The sequence below is a fragment of the Mustelus asterias genome, chromosome 5 (assembly GCF_964213995.1).
Source record: "Mustelus asterias chromosome 5, sMusAst1.hap1.1, whole genome shotgun sequence".
In the NCBI taxonomy this organism is placed as follows: Eukaryota; Metazoa; Chordata; class Chondrichthyes; order Carcharhiniformes; family Triakidae; genus Mustelus; species Mustelus asterias.
This window is the reverse complement of record NC_135805.1, coordinates 52,191,817-52,205,453: the sequence shown is the minus strand read 5'-3', so window position 1 is coordinate 52,205,453 and position 13,637 is coordinate 52,191,817. Positions and strand designations below refer to the sequence as shown.

General features: G+C 42.3%; 1 protein-coding gene across 5 annotated transcripts in view; it reads left to right on the top strand.

Moving 5' to 3' along the window:
• LOC144493532 (E3 ubiquitin-protein ligase RNF19A) overlaps positions 1-13,637 on the top strand; it is a 103,793-nt gene that overhangs the window by 17,497 nt on the left and 72,659 nt on the right. For 2 of the 5 annotated variants that reach the window (XM_078212586.1, XM_078212587.1), the window contains exon 2: positions 5,217-5,338. The exons of 1 other annotated variant lie outside the window; for it this stretch is intronic. The gene's annotated coding sequence lies outside the window, so the exon portion shown is untranslated. Of the gene's footprint in view, positions 1-5,216; positions 5,339-13,637 lie in introns of those variants that run through there. 2 more of the 5 variants (XM_078212591.1, XM_078212592.1) reach the window with 2 other exon arrangements.

Genomic DNA, 13,637 nt, shown 5'->3' with positions numbered 1-13,637 from the left:
CAATATCCTTCCACCCCCTTGCTTTTCAAGAATCTACCTACTTCATTAATAATGAGCACAGACATAGTGTAAAAATTACAGAAGCATGTGCTGTCTGTTTCTTAGTCTTCATTGTATTGATGGTATAAGTGAGCACAGCCAGTAATTTGTCCCTGTCCTTGAACAGAAGTTTTGGATTGCAGTAATGTTTTAAACAATGCATCCCATAACACAATAATCTGTTGTGCAGTAGAAGCATTTCAAAGCTGATTTGATCCCTCAGAAAATGTTTGTCAACTCTTTTCTAGCTATGGCCATTGCTCAGTAATTTGTGGACCATGCCATCCAGTGCACAAGGCCAATAGTCTGCACTTTGAACAGTTTAGGAAAGGCTTTCTGATCAACTAATCATAGTTGATTTTTCTCATGAGTTCAGTGATGTCAATCTAAAGGACGAATTTCAAGTGCGGGTTTGGGAATTGGAGCTGACTGGCCCGTGACAGTGCCACACATGATCAAGTTTTGTTTCCCCCTTCCCACCTGTTTTAAGAACAAACGATTTAGAAGAAAAATGATCCAAGAGAACCTTTCACAACTTAAGCAACTTGCTTAGCAACCAATTTTAGTATAAAACAGCAAGGACAGAATATACTGGGGGAAGTCAGAAAACCTAAAGTGAAAGCTAAAACTAGAAAGTAAAAAAAATGAAGTGGAACTAAAACAGGAAATGAATAAGTAGTAAAAAGACAGATGATTAAAGCGTGTAAAAACCCAATTAATGGAAAGTTTTTTTAATAGAATAGATATGCTATACTGAATACTATTAGGCTTAGAATTTCTAAGAATTAAATGTATCAAAAAGTGGTGCTCTTGTCCCGTTTTATCTATTTTTCTTGTACCCCCTTTCCTGCCTTCAGAAACCACACTGCTGAGTTGCAATTCTCAACTGCATCATTGTTGGAAGTGCCGTGTGGAGTTTGGGCACTTCTATGTACTGAGGCTGGGAAATTTGGGTGTGAATTTTCCACTCATGCCCCTTCTGGTCACCCTTTTAACACAACACTCATCTGGGCCTGGGAGAACATGCATGATACATCTATTAATAATTTTTGAAAAACCTTGCATCTGAAAGTTCAGTTGACTTCTCCACTCGCAAGTTCCTATCTCCATGTTTATAATGGAAACTGTGTATGTTAAATTTGTCATGCTTTAATCGCACTGTCCCTAAGGTAGAATTGTTACACTGTTGGGAGGCCGTAAATGAACCGGGCACAGTGTACATGGATTAGCCGGAGTTGCTGTTGGATTGATGTTTTGCAACTTGTACAGTTTTATTGATAAAAGTGCACTTGTCTTGATTTTTTAGCAAAATGTTGATAAGGTGAACCACATGCTATGCAAGAAAATATCTCCAAATATAGTAACAAAAACTGAAACCAACTCACTCCCACAAACACTCGAGAATCTGACAGAGAACTTAAGTTCTCTTCATTCACTTTGACTCGCAGACTGAGATTCTAAAGTCTGCTCATGTTTTAAAAACATCAAATCTTAAATCTTGGGGGAGATGATGGCCTAGTGATATTATCATTAAACTTTTAACCCAGAAACTCAGCTAATGTTCTGGGGACCTGGGTTTGAATCCCGCTACAACAGATGGTGGAATTTGAATTCAATAAAAAAGGTATGAAATTAAGAGTCTACTGACGACCGTGAAACCATTGTCGATTGTCGGAAAAACCCTAATGTCCTTCAGGGAAGGAAATCTGCCATCCTTACCTGGTCTGGTGTACCTGTGACTCCAGAGCCACAGCACTATGGTTGACTCTCAACAGCCATCTGAACAAGGGCAACTAGGGATGTCCAATAAATGCTGGCCAGCCAGCGACGCCCATGTCCCATGAATAAATTTAAAAAACTGTGTGTTGGGAAGAGTCAATCCACATGCATGAAAATAATTAATTTAATATGAACAGATCAAAGCAGACCTTCATTAATGATGTAATTGTAAATTAATTTGCCAAAGTCTTCCTTGAACCCCAGCTATTGACTCCTCATCTGTATAAACGTATATTCATTCTGAACAATACTTTATACTTTTAAGTTTGTGAGATTTTACATGAAACCAAAAATATAATGAGGTAATCAGTATCATTTCACACAGGATCGGCAACCTTTAGGGAAGCAAGTTTCAGATTTTAAGAATGTGCCCCATTGTTCTGAACTTGCCCAATTGGAGAAATATGCCAGAATTTTACGACCTCACTCGGGTGAGGCTCATAAAATCCACCCGAGGCCAACGGAGAATTCCATTCTGCGAGCTTCACCGTCCCGATTCCGGGGCAGACGAGGTGGTAAAATTCCGACCATAGTTTCTGCGTCTACACATCATCATTTTAAAGATCTCTAGTAGATGACTGCTCAACTTTCTAAGGTTGGGATACAAGCAACTTTGAGATAGATTAACCTCACACTTTTAACCTTCTTAAGCCCCGGTACCATTCTGGTGAATCTTTGCTTTACTCCTTCTGAAGGCAATTTTTCTTGCCTGAGGTTTGGCATCCAAAATTGAATCTAGTTGCGTGAATGGAATCTGACCAAATTTCTGTAGAGTTGAGGCATCACATCCTTGTCTTTGAATTCAAGCCTTTGAGTTAAAGGCCCTTTGAATTAACTCTGCGCTCTCTTTTTCAGTGATATGGACACACAAATCCCTTTGCTCCTCCACATCTCAGACTCGCCATTAAGAAAATATTACGACCTGTCTTTGATTAAAAGTGGTTGACCTCACAATTCTCCACATTGAACTCTGCGTACCATTTATTCTCCCACTCACTTATTGTGTTTATGTTGTTTTATAACTCCTCCCATTCACACAACTTAAAGTAATCTGCAGTTTCAGGGACTCAGCTCTCACTCACTTTCATCCAAGGTGTATCTATTGTATCTAGTCCCCTGAATGGGATCTGACCAAACCTCTGTAGAGTTGAGGCATCACATCCTTGTTTTTGAATTCAAGCCCCCCCTTTGAGATAAAGGCCCTTTGAATTAACTCTCTGCACTCTTAATCAATCGGAGAATTGCCGTTCTTCACTATTCTCTTTCCTGTAACCCTCAAAAATAATAAATATCCATGCTTCAAGGTTGTTTCCAATTCTACAGGCCCTTGTGTTTGATAAGGTTCTGCACAAGAGATTATTAGCAGATGTCTTGGGGAAATGTTTATAGACAACATTTGCAGACCCTCCCCAATTCTCTATACTTGGGACCTTCTCATAACAATGAACTTAATTAGTCAGATAGATGCGCCCTTTTAATGTAGGCATGTTGACTGTGATTGCTCGTACTTGCCCAAGTTCTCACCCTCAGTCTCTAACTTGCACATAATTAATGTTAAACTGATGGAGAGGTTTCTCCTTCCTTCCTTTCTTTAAATAATAGCAATTTTCCAGGCTAAAGGAACAACTATTAAAACCAGAGAACTTTAGAAAATTATGACTCGTACATCTGCAATTTCCTCACTTTAGTAATAAAGTGGAAACCATCAAATCCTGCAACATTTTCTACTTTAAATCTCATTATTTTTATCTTCTCCATTTTATTTAAATTTAAAGCACTTTTGTTGAACTATTTTTGGATTCAATTGTACAGGTGGTATTTTATCCTCTTGCTTCGCTGTGAAAACAGATACGAAGTACTCATTTAACAAATTTACCACTTCCTCCTCATTCATCACAGTCTCACCTATATCTGTCTTTACTGAACCCACATTCCATCTTGCTTCTCTCTTTCTCTTAACATAATTATGGAAATTATTGCTGTTGGCTTTGTTATTCTTAGCAAGTCTTTTTGTCACATTGCGTTTTTGGACCTCTTGTTACCTTTGTTGTATCCCCTCAGTGCTTTTGTAGCTTAGTTCACGTGGTTTCTATTTTTCCTTGCATTTGTCTTTGGTAGTCTTTTAGCTCATTTGTATCGTACACGAAAATTGTTCGACTATTTCACGTTCTTTTATTCTGGTTTTACTTGTTAGTAGTTTACCCAGTTTACTTTGATCATTTTGTTACTCATCCTGCCAAAGCTGGTCTTATTTAAATTTGAAATCTTGGTTTTAGGCTCTTCCTTCTCCCCTCTAACATCAATTCAGTCGTATTATTTTTAAGGTGCCCCCTTAAAGTCAGTTTGTCAACCAGTGCTATTCTTCAAGCCTTCTCTTTTCTGGTGGAAGAAGTGCCAACCAGCTCAATCTGTCCTGAAGTTGCATCCTTCCAACCCTGGTAACCTCCTTGTAAACCTTTCCTGCACGTTCCCCAATGCTTCAATTTTCTTTGTCGTATGGACACAAGAACTGCACCCAGTAACACTCAAGTATGGCCCAACCAAGATTTTGTATAAACTCAACATTACCTAACCCCCCCCCTTAGTATAAATCTCAATTATCCTGAATCGCAACGTTGGCTCTATTCTCTCTCTCCAGACATGCTGAGATTTGCTGTCAGACATGCTGAGATTTGCTAGCATTTTCTGTTTTTTGTTTCAGATTCCAGCATCCGCAGAATTTTGCTTTATCCCAGTAATTTATTTGCACTCTTCACAGCTTATTGACTTGTGTTGCTACCATTGTGTGTCTGTATTCCCAGATCTTTGTTCCATTTAATATCTTGACTTCCAAGGAATAAGTTGCCTCCTTGTTCCTCTTCCCAAAATGAGCTATCTCACCTTCAGTATATTGAATACAGTTGCCGTTTTTCTGTCACTCTGTGTTTGTTTGACTTGCTGTACTTTGGTGCATTCATTTGCAAACTTTGACAGGATGCCTTCAATTTCTGAAGGTAAATCAATGGGTGGTATGGTAGCACAGTGGTTAGTACTGCTGCCTCACAGCGCCAGGGACTCGAGTTCGATTCCCGGCTTGGGTCACTGTGTGGAATTTGCACGTTCTCCCCGTGTCTGCGTGGGTTTCCTCCAGATGCTCTGGTTTCCTCCCCCGTTCTGAAAGACATGCTGGTTAGGTGCATTGACCCAAACAGGCGCCAGACTGTGGCGACTAGGGGAATTTCACAGTAACTTCAATGCAGTGTTAATGTAAGCCTTACTTGTGACGAATAAACAAACTTTACTTTTAAACTTCAGAATAGGTGAACAACAGTGGTCCCAGATGGATTTTTGTCAAACACCACCTTCAGTCCAAAAATCTTCCATTCACTTCTATCTTCTGTTTTGTATCAATTTTGTAGCCACTTTTCAATCCGTGCTGTGACCTGACTGACTCCACACGCTGACCTTTATCATGAGTCTCTTATGTGGCAACTTCTTGAATGTCTTCTGAAAGTCATGTACACCGTATCCATTCGATAAGGTTGGTTAAACATGATCTATCTTTTTAAAATCTATGTTGACTTATTTATTGCATTTTAATTATTACTTAAATTGGGTTTTATGTAATTTGCATTAAGCTATGACACCACTACAGCATCGTTTCTGTGTTTTACTCTCCTCAGCATCTGCAAGGGTTAATTTTGTGAAATATTTGTCTTCACTGCAGCTTAATTGCTTAACGCATTTCTTAAAACAGCCTGATATCCTATTTTTACATCCCTACAAAACCCTTCTGTATAAAGTGGGCTTTGCCTTTATGTCTCTGGGAATACACTTCGGTGCTGCACTCTATCTTGTGTAGTTTTCTTCAGCATACTTGCACGTTATGTTGTATTCCTAAAATACTGCTAAAAGTTTAACTGTGGAAGTCACCAATGGCAAGGAACAGAGGAGATTTAGAATTTGTTCACATCATTTTGGTTTCCACTTTTTTAACTAGGCCGAGGACATTCACAAAGGCAGACGATGGTTGCAAAATTCACAAAGTATATAAGTTTACAATGGCAATAGCAATTTGGTTGTTCAAAAAGTCTCCAGTGATGGTTTATGTTAGCCCTGTACTTGTCTAAGCAAATTAATAACTGGGGAAGGACTCAATTGTTCTTGAATGATCACAGCTGTATTTCATTCTTTATTCTTGAACTCTGAAATGAGTAGTGGGTTGCATTAGAAGCACCATTCAAGATCAGAAGGGAGTAGCGAGTTCTGAACATAAGTGCACTCCTTTAGGCAGGATGTTTATCGTTCAAATTAATTTTTAAGGTAATGTCTTGCACTTTGGCAGAAAACCACATTTTAAGCAGGTGAATGATAAAGGTCAATAAATTATTTATAGGAGAGGCACAAACTTGTTACCACTACAAGGGTGATAAATAAGACACCAGAATCAAAAAGCAGTTACTTCTATTTAAAGGGAGATCTGTTACAAACTTATTTCCAATGCCTTTCACTGGAGAACACGGTAAGAAGTCTCACAAAACCAGGTTAAAGTCCAACAGGTTTATTTGGTAGCAAATACCATTAGCTTTCGGAGCGCTGCTCCTTCGTCAGATGGAGTGGAAATGTGCTCTCAAACAGGGCACAGAGACACAAAATCAAGTTACAGAATACTAATTAGAATGCGAATCCTCCAGCCAGCCAGGTCTTAAAGGTACAGACAATGTGGGTGGAGGGAACATTAAACACAGGTTAAAGAGATGTGTATTGTCTCCAGACAGAACAGCTAGTGAGATTCTACAAGCCCAGGAGGCAAGCTGTGGGGGTTACTGATAATGTGACATAAATCCAACATCCCGGTTTAGGCCGTCCTCATGTGTGCGGAACTTGGCTATCAGTTTCTGCTCAGCGACTCTGTGCTGTCGTGTGTCGTGAAAGGCCGCCTTGGAGAACGCTTACCTGAAGATCCAAGGCTGAATGCCCGTGACCGCTGAAGTGCTCCCCCACAGGAAGAGAACAGTCTTGCCTGATGATTGTCGAGCGGTGTTCATTCATCCGTTGTCGTAGTGTCTGCATGGTTTCCCCAATGTACCATGCCTCGGGACCCCACTCTTTGAAATAGAGTAACTACTGACTCCATACAAGTGCAAAACCATCATTTTTAAATTAAATAAGTAGAAAGACCTCAATCAGAAACCTGAAATTCAGAAGTAGTTTACAATTGACCTTAGCAGTTTATGAGCAGCTGCAAGTATATGAATTGCTTAATTAGTAGCTAAATGTCACTGCCATGCGAGAGGGACAGAGCACCTTGGAGTAAATTCATGTCAGGTTTGTTCTCTTCAGGTTGAACGGTCTACTCCTCTTCTCAAATGTAGAAGGGCAGAGCAGACTTCAGTTTCATGTTGTCTATCCAAAACATAACTGTACTATCTCACATTAGTCTTCCCAGCTGACCTGGGGGGGGTGGGGGGGGCTGAACCAGCTGGCTTGGAGGCCTGGTTAAAGGAAGAAAATAGATTCAACATCCTCCCCTCAACCAGCTCAATTAACAAATTTATTGCAAGGGAGCAGAGTTTGATTAGCAACACTCACAATGAATGATGAACATTCCCAGCTGTTGGATATAGAACAGTACAGCACAGAACAGGCCCTTCGGCCCACGATGATGTTTGTTTCCAAACTGAAAGAGCGATAAAGAGTGCGTTCAAGAGATTTTGAAAATCATACTCTTGTGCAATGAAGAATGGAACTATAAGACAAGGTTAAAACTAATCTATGTAATTTTTGTTTAAAGTGTGAATGCATTAAAATGTTTGACAATATTTTGAAAAAGTTAAACACGTGTAACAAATAAAAAAGGGAAATAACACCGAGCTAAAAGTATGAAATCAAAATGGGTTACTCATGCACATGCGCTTTGTAAATCATTGGCAAACGTTAACAAGAAGTGACCCTGTTTACTGTACTCTAAATTCTAACAGCTGTTCGGCTTGTTTTTTTTGAACTGCGAGCGTTAATAGCTTTGGTGGGAAACTGATGTGTATGAACTGCTGAGACAGGCAATTCAAAGGTGCCAAGCACCAGCAGAAAGTCATTAGCCAGTCATCATTTCTGCAATTCTGCAGATTCAATTACTTGTGTTAGATCGTCAGCCTTGCACGGTTGACTACCTTGAGGTTATCACCGTTCACTATTAAAACAAAAGACATTTTTTGAAAATATATGGACAAAGAATGCGGGGGAGGGGGGGAGAAACAAGTGGTCCAAGGTCATGCTACAATGTCTTCCTTTCCAAGCTGCTTTAAATGTTGTATAATAGCAAGACATTTGATTTAGTTTATTATTGTGGCGTGTTGGTGTACAGTGAAAAGTATTGTTTCTTGCAAACAAAGCATACCAATCACAGAGTACATAGGGGAGAAGGAAGAGGATGGGGCAGAATATAGTGTTACAGTCATAACTGGGATGTAGAGAAAAATCAACTTAATATAAGGTAGGTCCATTCAAAAGTCTGATGGCAGCAGGGAAGAAGCTGTTCTTGAGTCGGTTGGTAAGTGACCTCAGACTTTTGTATCTTTACCTGATGGAAGAAGGTGAAAGAGAGCACGTCCAGGGCACGTGGTGTCCTTGGATTATGCTGGCTGCTTTTCTGAGGCAGCAGGAAGTGTAGACGGAGTCAATGGATGGGAGGCTGATTTGCGTGATGGACTGGGCTACGTTCACAACCCTTTGTAGTTTCTTGTGGTCTTGGTCAGAGCAGGAGCTATACCAAGCTGTGATACATCTGGAAAGGATAGTTTCTATGGTGCATCTATAAAAGTTGGTGAGAGTCGTAGCAGACGTGCCAAATTTCCTTGGCCTCCTGAGAAAGTACAGGCGAAAGCGGGCTTTCTTAACTATAATGTCAGCATGGGGAGACAAGGACAGATTATTGATGATCTGACACTTAGAAACTTGAAGCCCTTGATCATTTCCACTTCACCCCTGTTGATGTAGACAGAGGCAATCTTGTCCAGTTTTTTCTTTTTTTTACTGACCTTGTCAGCAGAATGTATTTGGGCTTTTGTCTTGTTAGGTCCGAGTACCACAAAAACCAAATGTTTGCTTTAGCTCCATTTTTTTTTTAATACAGCTGGTTGATCAATTTCTGACCAGGTCTCGGAGACTGCCTGAAAGCGGGAGAAGAAATGAGATTGATGGTGTGTGTACCTTTTTATACCGTGACACAGGACAGGCTTAATCTGATTTGACTTCATTTTCAGCACCGGCAGAATTTTGCTTTTGTGTCAGTAGACCAGTTAGTCATTTCCTATCCTCTTGTGGTATTTTCAGATGTTTAGTTTAATCCCCATGATTTGCAGTCTGATCCACATGATACGGTGTTGTTCATCATTCACATATTTCTGTGGGAGCTGGATACCCAACACAATCTGCCAAAATGGCCCTGCTCATAGCAAGTTTAAATTTTAAGTAACTGTTAATCTTGGGAAGAATAGCTCAAAATATTTAGCTGTTTACCCCAGGCAGCAATGCATCACAGGATTGAAGTCATGTTGTGGGTAAATTGCTCAAAGGTCACAAGTGATTTATAACTTGATCTGAGTGTGTGGTCTCCTCTTTCTTCCGACCCACCCCAATAAAACAATTGTGGCCTTGTACATGTACTCCATGGCACATGTTCTGTAATCTGTGGAGAATATAGTTTTTTTTTAAAAATCAGCGTCATTCCAATTTGATGTGAACTCATTTTAAATCTTAAAAGATGTTAAAATCCAGCCATTTATGTAACTTTTCAGAAGGAAAAAAATGGCTGTTAGCTACTGCCACACTGCAACATCTTGCCTGTGAGAGGAGCCACAATTTCTGGTGTGTATTTTTAGATTTACACACAAGTCAACTTTCTTTCTGCCAGACTTGGCATGTTTCGCTGTACTTGAACAAATTACGATGTTGCAACTCATTGAATACATAAATAATGCTGGTAATAATACTTTGCGTTTTACCCCCTTTATGTGGGCAAAACTGATTTGATGGAATTTATTCATTCATGGAATGTGAGCATCACTGACTAGGTCAGCATTTGTTGCCCATCCCTCATTACCCTTGAGGTGGCAGTGAACTGCCGCCTTGAATTGCTGCAGTCCATATAAGCCGTGTAATTCACAAGACAAGATGTAACACACCCAACTGTCATCCATCCTGACTTCTCAATTGTACCCAAACAAATGTACTTTGACCGTACTTCAGTTAATTGATTAGCTGTTGCATTGTTTTTGTTTTTATTATTCATCTAATAAATTTAATTTAAATTATGGATCCACATGCAGAACAATAGTAAGACATACTGCAGGCTCAAATTATGATCGATTGATTGTATTCCAAATGTACAATTAAAGATCCTTCTAGTTAAAGGGTGATGTTGAACACTGAAGGGAAAAGTGTGTGTGTACAGGATAAGATTCTTTCCCTTGGTGGAGAATTTGAGAACCATGGGGCCTAGATTCAAGCTAAGTGGCAGTAGGTGTAGAGGGGGCATGAGGTAGGACTTTTTACGTAAATGGCGGTGGGTGTCTGGAATTCGCTCTCTGTATGGAGGCAGAGACTCTAAACTCTTTGAAGAAGCACCTGAATCTGGCCTGAATCCAGAGGAGCAGCGAGAGTGGTGGTTCAAGTGAGGAGAGCTCGTAGGTAAGAGGTATTTTTAACTTACTCTTTTTTTTTCGGATTTTTTTTTCTCTAAGGCAGCCGGGAGTGTAAAACCAGAAGTAGGTCCCAGTGAATTTTTTGAATCGGAGCAAGGGAGGCACCGAGTGGAAGGCGAGACTGCGCAGGCGCTTGACGTCAGCCAGTAGCGCATGGAAGGTTTAAAAAGCAGACCACTCTATCCAGCGGGCAGCGTTGTGAGCGGGCGGCGGAGTGAGAGGGAGCAGAGTGGGACGGCTTTGGCTCAAACAGGCTCTGGCGTGAACAGGCAGAGGCGAGGGTAGGTTCCGGTAAGTTGTTTTTGTCTGTTCGGAGTAGAAAGAATGCCAGGCAGGATGTTGGAATGCTTCTCTTGCAGGATGTGGGAAGTCAGGGAGATCTCCGGTGCCCCTGACAACGACACCTGCAGGAGGTGCATCCACGTTAGGGAACTGGAGCCCGGAGCTGGATGACCTCCAGATCATTCGGGAGAATGAGGAGTTTATAGCTAGTAGCTTCAGGGAGGCAGTTACGCCAAAGGCACAGAGCACAGGTAATTGGGTTACCGTCAAGTGAGGGAAAGGGCAGGCAGAGCAGGGTTCCCCTCCCCTCCACAACAGGTATACCGATTTGGATACTGTTGTGGGGGGTGCCTTACCTGGGGCAAGCTGCGGCAGCCGGATCTCTGGCACTGAGTCTGGTTCTGCAGCGCAGAAGGGAGGGTGGAAGAAGAGGAGAGCGGTAGTGATAGGGGACTCGGTAGTCAGAGGTACAGACAGGAGGTTCTGTGGTCGTGACGGACTCCTGGACGGTTTGTTGCCTCCCGGGTGCCAGGGTCTGTGATGTCTCTGATCGCGTGCACAGCATTCTGAAGTGGGAGGGTGATCAGCCAGATGTCATGGTACACATCGGTACCAATGACGTAGGAAGGAAGAGTGAGGAGGCCCTGAAGAGTGAGTATAGAGAGCTTGGTAGGAAGTTAAAAAGCAGGACCCCGAGGGTAGTAATCTCAGGATTGCTACCTGTGCCACATGGCAGTGAGGGTAAGAGTAGGATGCTCGGGCGGATGAACACGTGGCTGAGGAACTGGTGTAGGGGGCAGGCTTTCAGATTTCTAGATCATTGGGACCTCTTCTGGGGCAGGTGAGACCTGTACAAGAGAGACGGGTTACACCTTAACTACAAGGGGACCAATATACTTGCAGGGAGGTTTGCTAGTGTTATTGGGGAGGGTTTAAACTAGATTTGCAGGGGGATGGGAACCAGAGTGCCAAAGCAGATAGTGGAGCGTTGGTGAAAATAAATGATGTTAATAGTTCATGCAAAATCACAAATAGAAGGGTTGTCTGTGGTGGTAATAATCTTCTGAGGTGTGTCTATTTCAATGCCAGGAGTATTGTGGGGAAGGCAGACGAGCTGAGGGAGTGGATTGACACATGGAATTATGACATTATAGCCATTGGGTATTGAAAGAAATGTCAGAGGTAATAGTGGATGCGTTAGTGATTATTTATCAAAACTCGTTGCATTCTGGGGTAGTGCCGGTTGATTGGAAAACGGCTAATGTTACGCCGCTGTTTAAAAAAGGAAGGAGACAAAAGGCGGGTAACTATAGGCCGGTCAGCTTAACGTCTGTAGTAGGGAAAATGCTGGAATCCATTATTAAAGAGGAGATAGCAGGGCATCTGGATAGAAATGGTTCGATCAATCAGACGCAGCATGGATTCATGAGGGGAAAGTCGTGCTTGACGAACATGTTGGATTTTTATGAAGATGTGACTAGGGCGGTTGATGGAGGAGAACCGGTGGATGCGGTGTTTTTGGATTTCCAAAAGGCGTTTGATAAGGTGCCCCATAAAAAGGCTGCTGAAGAAGATTAGGGCACACGGAGTTGGGGGTAGTGTGTTAAAGTGGATTGGGGACTGGCTATCCGACAGGAAGCAAAGAGTCGGAATAAATGGGTGTTTTTCCGGTTGGAGGAAGGTAACTAGTGGCGTGCCGCAGGGATCGGTACTCGGGCCGCAACTGTTTACCATTTATATAGATGATCTGGAGGAGGGGACGGAGTGTAGGGTAACGAAGTTTGCAGACGACACAAAGATAAGTGGAAAAGTGAATCGTGTGGAGGACGGAGAAGATCTGCAGAGAGATTTGGACAGGCTGAGTGAGTGGGCGAGGATATGGCAAATGGAGTATAACGTTGATAAATGCGAGGTTATACACTTTGGAGGAAATAATAACAAATGGGATTACTATCTCAATGGAAACAAATTAAAGCATGCTACCGTGCAAAGGGACCTGGGGGTCCTTGTGCATGAGACGCAAAAGCCCAGTCTGCAGGTACAACAGGTGATCAAGAAGGCAAATGGGATGTTGGCCTATATCGCGAGGGGGATGGAATATAAAAGCAGGGATGTCTTGATGCACCTGTACAGGGCATTGGTGAGGCCGCAGCTGGAATACTGTGTGCAGTATTGGTCCCCTTATATGAGGAAGGATATATTGGCATTGGAGGGAGTGCAGAGAAGGTTCACCAGGTTGATACCGGAGATGAGGGGTTTGGATTATGAGGAGAGGCTGAGGAGATTGGGTTTGTACTCGTTGGAGTTTAGAAGGATGAGGGGGGATCTTATGGAGACTTATAAGATAATGCGGGGGCTGGATAGGGTGGAGGCGGAGAGATTCTTTCCACTTAGTAAGGAAGTTAAAACTAGAGGACACAGCCTCAAAATAAAGAGGGGTCGGTTTAAGACAGAGTTGAGGAGGAACAACTTCTCCCAGAGGGTGGTGAATCTCTGGAATTCTCTGCCCACCGAGGTGGTGGAGGCTACCTCGCTGAATATGTTTAAAGCGCGGATGGATGGATTCCTGATCGGTAAGGAAATTAAGGGTTATGGGGATCAGGCGGGTAAGTGGTACTGATCCACGTCAGATCAGCCATGATCTTATTGAATGGCGGGGCAGGCTCGAGGGGCTAGATGGCCTACTCCTGCTCCTATTTCTTATGTTCTTATGTTCTTATTAGTGAAACTTGGCTACAGGAGGGGCAGGACTGGCAGCTCAATCTTCCAGGGTTCCAAAGTTTCAGACGTGAAAGAGGCAGAGGGATGAAGGGTGGCGGGGGGGGGGGGGGGGGGGCAGGGGCGGTGGCATTGCTA